The sequence below is a fragment of the Pelophylax lessonae genome (genome assembly GCF_965119305.1).
Source record: "Pelophylax lessonae genome assembly, chromosome: 9".
In the NCBI taxonomy this organism is placed as follows: domain Eukaryota; kingdom Metazoa; phylum Chordata; class Amphibia; order Anura; family Ranidae; genus Pelophylax; species Pelophylax lessonae.
In genome coordinates, this window is record NC_138776.1 from 45,768,791 (window position 1) to 45,782,263 (window position 13,473).

General features: G+C 43.8%; 1 protein-coding gene across 1 annotated transcript in view; it reads left to right on the forward strand.

Moving 5' to 3' along the window:
• Positions 1-13,473, forward strand: part of SHOC2 (SHOC2 leucine rich repeat scaffold protein) — a 151,972-nt gene that overhangs the window by 19,451 nt on the left and 119,048 nt on the right. The window lies entirely within an intron of this gene.

Here is a 13,473-nt window from a genome sequence, read left to right on the forward strand (position 1 = left end):
TTCTTGTTGATCTTATCAGTGTGTTAAACTTTATTTCTATGTATGAATTTCCTGTGTGGATATTATCTCAACAGTTAAGTTGGGAGACTCAATGAGGCTTTCTCAAACCCAGAACTCTCTCTAGTGGTCAATCTACCAAGTTTTATACATTTTTTTGTTTTTTATAAACATTCTTTGTTTCAAATCATGTGAAGTTACCCATAAGCTTACCACGAGCATATAAAGTCCCAAACATTAAAAAATTGAACGACAATGTTATGTATCTAACAATCCAAGGAAAAAAAAGGCTGTAAGCGATGTATAAATACAAGGCAGACAATACCTGTATTGTGAACCTTGGAATTATGATACATCAATTAAAAAAAAAATAACTGGGTAATATAATGAACAAAAGAGTTCAGGGTGAAGAGCCTTAGTTACTGCAAGATGGTCATAATTGTCATGGGAAAAGCAAAACGCGGAAAGGGAAAGAGTGATAAGTGGGGGGGAGGGGTGCGGGAGTAGGGGAGAGGGAGTCATAGAGGGGTGGGTTGGTTGTAAGGAGTGGGAGAGAAGGGTTAAATGGGAAGAGATTGGGCAGGGGATGTCTGCTGAGAAGCACACCAAAGGTCACCACATCAAACCACCTGAGGCCCATTAAAAAAAAAACCCTTTAGGCCCCTTTCACATAGGCTTTCCGATCCGGTCCGCCTGTCAATTTTTCAGACTGACCTGATCGGATGCTCCATGCACCTTTATGGAGCAGCGGATGTCAGTGGAGACATCTCTGCTGACACCCGCTGCTATCCGATCCGATCCTGTCTGTGAAATCCAGACGGATGGCAACTCTATTTTCCATACATCTGGGGGATCGGATAAAAACACAGGCGGTCCGTTTTCATCAGATTCCCCCATAGAGAAGAGTGGGGATCTGATAGCTCCGTCTCTGTAAAGTAAGCAGAGACGGAGCTGTCGTCAGCCTGCTCTGCTCAGCGGGGATCGGTGGATCGATCCCTGCTGAGCAAAACTGAGTCTGCCTGGTGCACCGCTCGTGTGAAAGGACCCTTAAATAGCTCTTTAATAAAGCAGCAGGAGAGGTGAAGGAAATGCAGTAGATCCTCCGGTTGGATAAAGCAGAAGCATGCAGATCCTTGCACTGTAGGTCCTCAGGTACAGCTTCCTCTCCAGCAAGAACAGTAAGAAGCAAAGAGATAACCTCACCAAACTCCACCTCGAATCTGGTTAGAATAGCAGTCAAAGGCACCAGTGCCTTAGATAATCTCACACTATCTACAACTATAAAGCTGCAGAGCAGAAGTGCATAAGTACAGGAATTAGGCTGGGTTCACACATATGCGAATTGGTTGCGGCTTTCCCCGCATCCAATTCGCATGACGGGAAAGTGTGACCGGCTCTCAATATAGGCAAAAATTTGGACTTGAATCGGTGAACAGGAACACACCAGACCCTATGCTGTAAGCAGCAGCCGCACATATGTAAACGGAGCCTTACACTTATCTTTCTTAAGGAATTCAAGACTTTTTTTTTTTTTTTTTTGGCATAAAATGTATAGCTCAAAAAAAATGAAAGGAACACTTTTTTTAATCCAAGTATAGCATTGAGTCAATTAAACTCCTGGGATATTGGTAATTTTAGTAGCGGAGGGGGTTGTTAATCAGTTTCAGCTGCTTTGGTGTTAATAAAATGAACAGGTACACTAGATGGGCAACAATGACACGACCTCCAAAACAGAATGGTTTTACAGGTGGAGGCCACTGAAATTTTTTTGGCGTTGCAAAATGGAGTGATAGCCTTCCTTATTCAAAATCCCTTTTACCATGTACAAATCTCCCACTTTACCAGCACCAAAGCAGCCCCAGACCATCACATTACTTCCACCATGCTTGACAGATGACGTCAGGCACTCCTCCAGCATCTGTTCACTTGTTCTGCATCTCACAAATGTTCTTCTGTGTGATCCAAACACCTCAAACTTAGATTCGTCTGTCCATAAAACTTTTTTCCAATCTTCCTCTGTCCAATGTCTGTGTTCTTTTGCCCATCCTAATCACCTCCTTTTATTGGCCAGTCTCAGATATGGCTTTTTCTTTGCCACTCTGCTTAGGCCAGCATCCCGGAGTCTCCTCTTTACTGTGAACGTTGAGACTGGCGTTTTGCAGGTACCATTTAATGAAGCTGCCAGTTGAGGACCTGCGAGATGTCTATTTCTCAAACTAGAGACTCTAATGTACCTTGTGCTTAGTTGTGCACCAGGGCCTCCCACTTCTTTCTATTCTGGTTAGAGCCCGTTTGTGCTGTTCCCCCGAAGGGAGTAGTACACACCGTTGTTGGAAATCTTAAGTGTCTTGGCAATTTCTCGCATGGAATAGCCTTAATTTCTCAGAATTTGGAATAGACTGTTGAGTTTCAGAAAAAAGTTCTCTTTTTCTCACCATTTTGAGAGTATAATCGAACCCACAAATGCTGTTGCTCCAGATACTCAACTAGCTCAAAGGAAGGCCAGTTTTATAGGTTCTCTAATCAGCACAACGGTTTTCAGCTGTGCTAACATAATTGTACAAGGGTTTTGTATACAGTAAAACCTTGGATTGCGAGCATAATTCGTTCCGGAAGCATGCTTGTAATCCAAAGCACTCTTATATCAAAGCGAATTTCCCCATAAGAAATAATGGAAACTCAGATAATTCGTTCCACAACCATTTATTCATAAATCCTTCAATTTATAGTCCATATAAAAAGATTATACATTGCGATAGGTTGTGTAACCATACAATGTCCATCCTTAAATGACGCCTCCACAAGGGGATTGGAAGCAAAATCCAGCAGGAGCTATAGGGTAGCAATATGGTTCCATTTAATGAAGGTACAACATTTAGCAACTCACATGGTTGATGAATAAAACAGGCACATCTAAGTATGCAGGCATCCGGGGTAAAGCTGTCCACATAGACGATCTTCTGCACCGCCGGCTGCTAGTCTGTAATCCTGACCGGGAAGACCACTCTGCAGTAAAGCGATCTGAAAGCGAGGGGCAGCATGGAAAGGATGACGTAGATGGCAGTGCGGAGGATGGTCTATGTGGACAGCTTTACCACTGATGACTGCATCCTTAGATGTGCCTGTTCCAATCATCAACCATATGAATTGCTAAATGTTGTACCTTAGCTGTGACATGACGCTACTTGTATATCAAGACATTGCTTGTATATCAAGTCAAAATGTATTTGAAAATTTTGCTTGTCTTGCAAAGCGCTCTTAAACCAAGTTACTCTCAAACCAAGGTTTTACTGTATTTACCAATTAGCCTTTGAACACGATAAGCTAACGCAATGAACAATTAGAACACGGGAGTGATGGTTGCTGGAAGTGGGCCTCTGTACTCCTATGTAGATATTACATTAAAGATCAGCCGTTTCCAGCTAGAATAGTCATTTGCCACATTAACAATGTCTAGACTGTATTTCTGATTAATGTTGTTTTTTAAAGAAAAGCACTGTTTTTTTCCAATGAAAATAAGGACCTTTCTAAGTGACCCTAAACTTTTGAATGTGTATATATAGAATATACACTCACGTAGGTGGATGCAGGATCAGTCCCCTGAGACCAACACAGTTTGCTCAGCTCTCCCCTCTGCTCTGATTGGCGACTGCTAGTCACCGACTCTTTTCTCTGCCCCTCCAGGGCAGCAAGAAGTGTATCTATACAAGCCAGGTCTGAGATATAGCCTACGCACATTGTATGGGTCCACTCCCAATTGCAGGAGGTTTTTTTGTTAGTGTGGATTTACAACCACTTTACCCGTATGGAGGGGGTTATTTGTAAAGTCCTTGGCAAAAAACATTTTGGAGTTGCTCAAATTTTAGCTGAAGTGAGTAATGAATTTGTCTGGATTAGCTTTTTAGGCATTATTGTGCATTTCTCTTTGCTTCTATTGCATCGGCCTATTACACAGCGATAATGAAATAGAAGCATTGACTTTTATAGCATGGCTAGAGTTTATAGATTGGCTTGCTGAGCTTGAAGTTTGCTTTAGTTCTTAGGGTAGCTCCAAGCTGTACAGTCCCAGTTGTCTCCATTCAAATAAAATGACAGGTAAATAATTGGCTTCATGTCCAAATGCTATTAAGCACTAAAAAGAATTTGGGAGCGTCCAATGTTTACTTTAAAATGGGGCAAATGTGATATATGAATTGATTTTTCCCTTTGTAAGCCAAAGCCAGTTGCTCAGGATTTCTTGCTGATATTTACGTTGTGTGTTTTGAATTGCCCGCTATGTCGTGAGGTGTTGAAGACCTGTTGAAATGTTGTCCAGTCTTATTAATAGTGTCCTATTTTTTGGTGGTCTGTGTGTTTTTTCAAGTTGTGTCTGATTTGACTGGTTATACAGCAGGATGTTCTTTCTGTAACTGCCAAATACTTTTAATAGAATTAAATAGAAAAAGTACAGCGCCAACTAGGGCTGCACGATATTGGGGAAAAAAAGAACATTGCGATATTTCGTTTTCAACTATATATATCGCGATATTTCTCTGAGTGGAATGCAGAAGACGGATTAGGCAGAGTCGGGACTCACAGTTGTGGTAGGAGGTAGAAGAACACAGCCTGACATGACATCTGTCCCACACGTTCCCTCTGCCGCCCTGGAGCTAGTTCTCTTGACCGAGCAGTGAGCGCGGCACAGCGAACCAATCACGTGAGTAGCGGCACAGGGAACCAATCAGGTGTGCAAGCACGCGTGATTGGTTAGCTGTGCAGCTGCTCACGGTGCGCTGCTCACCGTTGAACGTGTGGGACGGCTGCCAGCACTGTGAGACCTCCTCCGAGTCCCGACTCTCCCTGCCTAATGGTAAATATCGTGTCTTCGGCGATATGAATATCGCCCGCAGAACGATAGTCGATGTCACATCGACTATCGTTCAACCCTAGCGCCAACATAAATAAAACATTCTGTGTGAAAAAAGTCTAATCAAGGTCAGTTTTTAAGATCCCACAAGATAGGATGATATGATGAACCCCAAAAGGCAGAGAACCAGGAAGTCCAACACCAAAATAGGATCAAAGAGGGAGGGAGGGACCACCACGTGCACAAATAAGGATGTCCTCTTACCAGAACGTCTTGACCATCAGTTAAGAATGGTCAGAACAAGCATGTGTCCAAATGATGGTCCAAGGCTCGGGCAATACACCAAACACCGGTAGCGATCACTTTCATATGTGTGAGTGGCATTTCCAAACCCCTAGTAGATGCTCAGTTCAATACACCATATACCTCCAAAGATAAAGGGGGACTCCAATGGCATAGTATAACACTTTATTTTAAAATTTAACAAATAAATTGGCAACTCACATTTCCATAGATATGACCGCACATGAAATGTCAGAAAGGCCAGGATGGGTGTGTCGACGTGCGGGCGTTTTGACGCGTTTCGTCCCCATAAGTACATTGTCAAATACTTTTAATAGATATGGATACCAACGGTTTCGTTTACTACTTGACTAGGTCTATTCTGACACTTCTCTCCTAATATAAGAATCTGCCCCCTCCCCCCAAACTTTTTATATATATATATATATATATATATATTATAATATAATATAATATAATATAATATAATTTTTTTTTTTTTTTTGTCATGTCACGGTATTTGCGCAGCACTTTTTCAAACACAATTTTTGGGTAAAAAATACACTTTAATGGATTTTAATTGAAAAACACTAAATATAACCCAGTCGTTTGATAAAATATAAGAGCTGATATTACGCCGAGTATTTGGATACCTAATACATCCTGCTTTAAAATTGCATATGCTCATGGATTGGCAACAAACTACGATGCCTAAAAATCTCCATAGGCGACGATTAAAGTTTATAGGTTAATAATTTATAAGGAGAGCAATAATTCTAGCTCTAGATCTCCTTTGTTACTCTGTTTGCGGTGATACCTCACACAAGTGGTGCGAACACTGTTGAAATATGCATGTGTGACCTATTTTTCATTATTATTTAATATATATCTTTACACTTTTTCACTTTTTTTTTTTTTTCATCGCTTTTATTCCTATCACAAAAAATATGAACATTTATTGTGATAGAAATAAAGTGTGACCGGTCCTCATTATGACCCCAGATCTCTGCTTTACCCTTGAAAGCATGAGATCAAGAAAGAAAGGTAGTTTAGATCGGCCCTAACTGGAACGGAAGTCAGGAAAATGCAGTTTTATTCCGGTTCTCTGGACCGGAGAGGTGTTAGGGGGGCCCTAATTGGCCGCTAGGATTGCTTTTACTTTGTAGAGCATTGCTGGCTGAATAAAAGAATACTGGGGTTATGGCTGGCAACTGCAACCACCTGAAATCAATCCCGTTCATCTATGTGATTTGGCGGCAAATGGTTAGTGTATCTATAGCCAAAACTATATACAGTGTATATATACAGATGAGCCATTATATTATGACCTCTGACTGGTAAATTGAATGACATTGATTCTTTCGCTACAATGGCATCTGAAAGTTGGGTGTGATATATTAGACAGCAGGTGAATGTTGTCTGTGAAGCTGTTGTGTTGAAAGCAGCAAGCGTAAGGATTTGAGAAACTTTGACAAAGGGAATGGCTGGGCAGGAACCACTCCAATACTTCAGCTCTTGTGAGATGTTCCCGGTCTGCAGTGGTCAAAACCAACCAAAAGTGGCTTAAGGAAGGATCACCGGCAACTGGGTCATGGGAAGCCAAGGTTTATTGATGCACTTGTGAAGCGAAGGCTGTCGATCCAATAGAAGAGCTACTGGAGCTTAGATTGCTAAAAAAAAAATGTTAATGCTGGTTCTGATAGAACACCCAGGGCACTGCAGTGGAGTATGGTGCTGTGTAGTCGCTGACCCGTGTCCACAGCCAAAAGTGCCTACAATGGGCATGGAGAATCAGAACTGGACCGCAGAGCATGGGAAGAACGTGGCCTGGTCTGATGAAGTCAAGAATGGTTTGAAGAAAACTGCGATTTGACTTGGCCTCCAAATTCTCCAGATCTCAGTCCAATTGCGCATCTGTGGGATGAGCTGGAAAAACAAGTATGATCCATGGAAGCCCTACCTTACAACTTGCAGGACTTGAATGATCTGCTACAGACTGCTTGGTGCCAGATACCACAGCATACCCTCAGAGGTACCATGGGTAATGGTGGGTGGTCATATTATTGTGGCTGATCGGGGCGTGTGCATGTATATTTGAATAGAGTAGATCAGGGGTGTCAAGCTCATTTTAATTGCGGGCCGCATCAGCATTATTATTGCCCTCAAAAGGGCCGGTTGTATCTGTAAGGTTAGATGTGCAGAGCATCCCCTACCCTTACATAAGAGCCTCTTCACCATCAAAGGTTAAGACCCCACCCTCTCTTACATCACAGTGCACCCCATTTACCTTGTGCTGCTGATGGGAAGAAGCTGGAGGGATTTCTGGAAAGCAGAAAGTACAGGGTCTGGGGGAGGACAATTGGAGGGCTGGAGCTCTCCTGCAGCTGCAGGAGAGGTGCAAGGGCCACATAAAATGGCCTGGAGGGCCGGATTCGGCCCACGGGCCTTGTGTTTGACACATGTGGAGTAGATAAAGGTTAAAACTCCTATTAGATGTTTTGCCAGCTGTCTCCTATTGGGGGGGGGGGATTTCTTTTTACTTCCTGTCCTGTTGACACAGAGAAATCTGAATTAGCTTTTTAAGTGCATATATCCTTAAAACTAAAACTAGGCTGCGCTTGTATGGCCCCCAACTCTAATTCCTGCCATTAAAAAAAATAAAAAATGAAATGCTCCTTTTTAACCACTGCAATTCAGAAGGGCGAATGGATCAGGCACATGTGAGCTCTGTTGATGACACATAAAATGGGTAGTAGCTAGAGGTGCACCAAATGGAAAGTTTTGTACTGAAAATGCAGGATGCACCGAAAATTGCAGTTTTAATAATTAAAATTAAAACAATAAATACACACACCACACACACACCACACACACACACACCACACACACACCACACACACACCACACACACACCACACACACACCACACACACACAACACACACACCACACACACACACCACACACACACACCACACACACACACACCACACACACACCACACACACACCACACACACACCACACACACACCACACACACACCACACACACACCACACACACACCACACACACACCACACACACACAACACACACACACCACACACACACACACCACACACACACACACCACACACACACCACACACACCACACACACCACACACACACACACACCACACACACACACACCACACACACACACACACACACCACACACACACACACACACACCACACACACACACACACACACCACACACACACACACACCACACACACACAAACACCACACACACAAACACCACACACAAACTCACACTAAACCCCCTCCATTGCTGGGGTTATGTTCCAGACCCACCCGCAATAGGTGAAAATCCGCAAAATAGAAATACCCTATTTAAATACACCCTAGGTATGTTTTTTTTTTTTTCTTTCACTGTACTTTTAAGAGCATTTTAAGATCTTTAAACACACTTTAAAACAATAGAGAAACATTTAAACACATAAAATATACTGAGAGACAGAACAAGAGCAACGGACAACACAAAAATATTGGATTAACGATGATTTAATTAAACAATAGTAATAATTATAGGTCTAACAGAAAAAAAATGCAAAATACCGGGACCATGAAAACTGATCCGCAATATAACGGGGGTTTACTGTAGTGTGTATTTGACTTTTGAATATTATGAATTTAAATGAATATATTATTGTCTGCCATTATCTGCACCTTTAGCGCAAGAAAAGCTCATGAAAAATGCATCCTTGTAAATGTTGTGTATGTCTTCACACTGGTTCGGTGCGCTTCCATTGTGGTGTTAAAAATCACACCAAAACACATCTTCCCATTGAAATGTAATAAACGCATCGATAACGCACCTATGTTGGGTTTTTCATGCTGGGCTTGAGTCACATGACCTATCAGAAACCTACTATAAACACAGTAAAATCACGTGCGCTGTCAGCGCCATTATCGGCACCTTTTTTTGGCAAAATGCCATAAACCCTATTTTCGGCCGATATGTTTAGCCCCATCTCTAGTAGTAGCACTGACCGCTATTACATTTGGGATTTTCTCTCACTTTGTCTTGCTCACAATACAAATGGTGTGATCCCCAGTGGGGGCGCAGACAGCGATAGGGGGTTTAACCCATTCCCAATCATTCCACAGCTCAAAAGGTTTACGTACACTTGAATAACTCCATTTTAAAACTTGAAGCCCTGAATTATTTACAATGGTTTGTAAATACAATATAGTATTGTATTTCAGCAGGATTCCCAGCCATTTTGCTGGATATGGGTTCGCCTGGGTTACCGCTAACAGCACATTTAAGCATGTTCTCCAAGTGTGAGCGCTGAGACAATGACCAGTCCAGTATCTTTGGGTTTTTATATTTGAGAACTTGGATGGGAGAAGAGATGAGTGGGATACTCCTTTGGCTCAACTATGCACAATTTGCTGGGGACAACTGAAAATTGCTTGTTGGTGCTGACTTGATGCTGGCTTAATGCCGGTCAATGCTGGTTAATGCTGGCCTGCTGCCTGTTAACATTGAACTGACTTCTGATCACCTCCTTGTGACTCAGTTTTTTTTTTTTTGAAGTTCCCTTTGGCACTCCTTGCTGAGGTAGCTACTTTATCACTGCTGAACACTTGTACGTTTCAGGGCCCGTACCGGCATCCTTTCCCACACACTTATCTTCAGGGTTTAAACACTGGCACCCCCTTTTCTAAGCCTTCTCTACTGGTTAGCTGGCTCCCGGATCCCTCTGACCTTCTGGAGTGGTCCTTCTCCTAGGCAGACCCCTGGGCCGTTAACAGTACTCACGACACTGCTTTCCTGGAAACTTCTGCCCAGCAGCTCCACTCAGTCCACAGCACACCGGATCCCTCACTGCAGCGCAGCTCAACCTTCCGTCCTCTAGGCCGACTGCCCAGGACACCTTTCTTCACACTGACAAACGAGACAGCCGTCACCCTCCTCCTGGGACTCTGCTTCCTGCCAAAGACGCCCTGTCATGTGCTCCCCTCAGACTTGTACCCCATCCCAGGATGCATTGCGGCAGATTCTGCCCGATGGGATAGATACAAGCCCTGGTGTGCTATTGGCCAGGTTTCCTCCACTGTCCAATAAGAGCCCTCATTGGACATAGTGGGGAGACTCCCCAAGCTCAACAAGCACACCTGGAAACACATGACAGCCTAGCTGAACAATCAGGCCCCCCTGATAAGCAGACAGGGCATCCCTTATGGTTTTCCTAGCACCTACCTAGGAGGGTGCTACAGTATATTTCATAACTACCAAAGAGTTGTTAAGGGCTGCCAGATTAAGGGGGGTCAATGCAGTATTACCTCCACTGGGGCTGTCTAGCCTCTCATTGGAAAACCAGCATACCTGAGACTAGGGATGTAGAGTGACTGCAGCTCGTCAGTTGCCACGTTTTCTCCAGGCATTCAGGGAACCTTTCCTAAGCATACAGGGAGCACTACAAAGGCTTTAGGTGCTTCCTAAAGGGTGGGGTAACCATTAATGACCTTTGTAAAAAAAAAAAATAGTTATGCATTTTAGCATCCTCAGTACAATATCGTGCAGTGCTGTTTTGTGAGAATGCTTACTGTTTTTCAGCTGCTTGCTTTGCTGACCGGGTGTACTGAGCATTGAATTGATGTCTCTCCAAAAATCGGGTCCCTACTGCGCATGCGCGAAGCGCACTGTGCATTCAGATTGGCACGGCGGCGGGGGAAGGAGGAGGGGGCCAAACTTCCGAGGGACAGTGCCGCCGTCTCCCGGAAGTATGGAAGGGGACCTGTCAAAAACGGGTACCCGTTCCCCCCCCCTGAAAGGTTCCAAATGTGGCACCCGAGGGGGGGAGGAAGCAAATGTGCAGAAGTTCCACTTTTGGGTAGAACTTAGCTTTAAGGTAAAAAGCCTTCTGTGTGCAGCAACCCCCCTAACTCTTACCTGAGGTCCCTCTGTCCAGTGATGTCCATGTGTGTCTCAGCCGTCTGAGATTCCCCTCTTGATTGGCTGAGACACGGCAGCGGCGCCTATGCTACTGTCAATCAGGGGGAGAAGGGCCAGGTCGGTGCTCTTGAGTCTGAATGGACACAGGGAGCTGTGATTCGGGCTGGGTGCCCCCATAGCAAACTGATGCTTGCTCTGGGGGCACTCAACAGGAGGGAGGGGCCAGGATCACAGAAAAGGGACCCAAGAAGAGGATCCGGGCGTACACTCTGTGCAAAACCAACTGCAACAGAGCAGGTAAGAATAACCATTGTATTTTTTATGGGGGGGGGGGGGGACGAGACTTTACAATCACTTTTAAGACAAAAAAAAACCCCTTCTGACTTTACAATCACTTTAACTCTCCCCTACTCTACTCTACCCAAAGCTAAAAAGAGACCGTTTTGGCTTTATATTGACTCTATTTTCAGTTCTTCTATTGCCAAGGCTTCAGCCATACTAGGGGGCTTCCTCTCACTATCAGTTCAGGGGTGGTCAAACCCTGTGGTTGAGCTGTGTTTTTTCCACCGCCCCAACCGCTCTCCCTTTAACTGCAGAGGCAACAGCCGGTGGTGTACGCATGACTTGGCTGTGATGCTTTGCGGTGGCTGCACAAATGATCCCCCCCCCCCTTGTCCCTCATGGCAGTTGTAGTGCTTGCTGAGTGCGACCCATTCAAGTGAATAGGGCTGCTCTACAAGCTGCCTGCAACCGCTTTCAATGCATGCTAGTGAGGGGAGAGATCTGAATGCAGATCGCACTTCACAGAGCAAAGCTCCTGTGAATAAGCCCTAAAAGCCATTCTTCTATAGCCAGCGTTTGATAGGAAGACTGACTGGTGGTGTGCAGATGTGGCGCCTGAGTCTTCCCTGACTGGAGATGATACTGGCACTATGCAGTAAGAGAATACAACTTTACTGGATTGTATAAAATCCAACCTAATTGCTGGAATCAACAAGTAGGCACATGAATAATATGAACTGGGACATATTTTACCTTTTTAGATCTACATAAGAATTTCAACCATTTGAGCCTATTGTGCAAAATAGAATACATGCTGGAAGTCTTTTGGGGTCCCTGGATAATTTAGTCTTTTTTTCTTTTTGAGAAATTCTCTGTTTGCATCTAAAAAAAAACAATTTTTTTTTTTTAAAAGATTTTGATTTTACTTGGGTGCTGTTATACTTGTTGACACTTTTTTTTTTTTTTGAACTGTTGAGCAACATTTAAGGAGCCTTCAGTGGTGGGTGTGATTTTACCGTGTTTGTTCTTGTTAGTTGGCTCCGGTATCTGGATGATTTATAAACAGAATATCAAAGTTTTGTGGTGGTTTGATTAAACCATAGAAAAGTAAAATGTAAAACAAAATGTTTCTCTACGTTTATGGTAGGTACAAGTGTCTGATGACCAAACAGTGCTGCAAAGTGTTGCCTTCCAAGTGGTTAAAACCACTTACTGCAAAGTGACGTAGGGCAACGTCGGCAAACTTTGCGGTGTTATACCGGGGTGATGCCTCTAGCTAGAAGCATCCCCCCAGTACCGTTGTTTAGAGCCGGCGGTCGACTTTCTGGCGGTAAAGACCGATGCAAATCTACGAAGACCTGGCCGTCCCTCTAAACTTTCAGCTCATACAAGGAGAAGACTAATGAGAGATGCAGCCAAGAGGCCCATGATCACTCTGGATGAACTGCAGAGATCTACAGCTGAGGTGGGAGACTCTGTCCATAGGACAACAATCAGTCGTATACTGCACAAATCTGGCCTTTATGGAAGAGTGGCAAGAAGAAAGCCATTTCTTAAAGATATCCATAAAAAGTGTTGTTTAAAGTTTGCCACAAGCCACCTGGGAGACACCAAACATGTGGAAGAAGGTGCTCTGGTCAGATGAAACCAAAATCAAACTTTTTGGCAACAATGCAAAACGTTATGTTTGGTGTAAAAGCAACACAGCTCATCACCCTGAACACACCATCCCCACTGTCAAACATGGTGGTGGCAGCATCATGGTTTGGGCCTGCTTTTCTTCAGCAGGGACAGGGAAGATGGTTAAAATTGATGGGAAGATGGATGGAGCCAAATACAGGACCATTCTGGAAGAAAACCTGATGGAGTCTGCAAAAGACCTGAGACTGGGACGGAGATTTGTCTTCCAACAAGACAATGATCCAAAATATAAAGCAAAATCTACAATGGAATGGTTCACAAATAAACATATCCAGGTGTTAGAATGTGCAAGTCAAAGTCCAGACCTGAATCCAATCGAGAATCTGTGGAAAGAACTGAAAACTGCTGTTCACAAACGCTCTCCATCCAACCTCACTGAGCTCGAGCTGTTTTGCA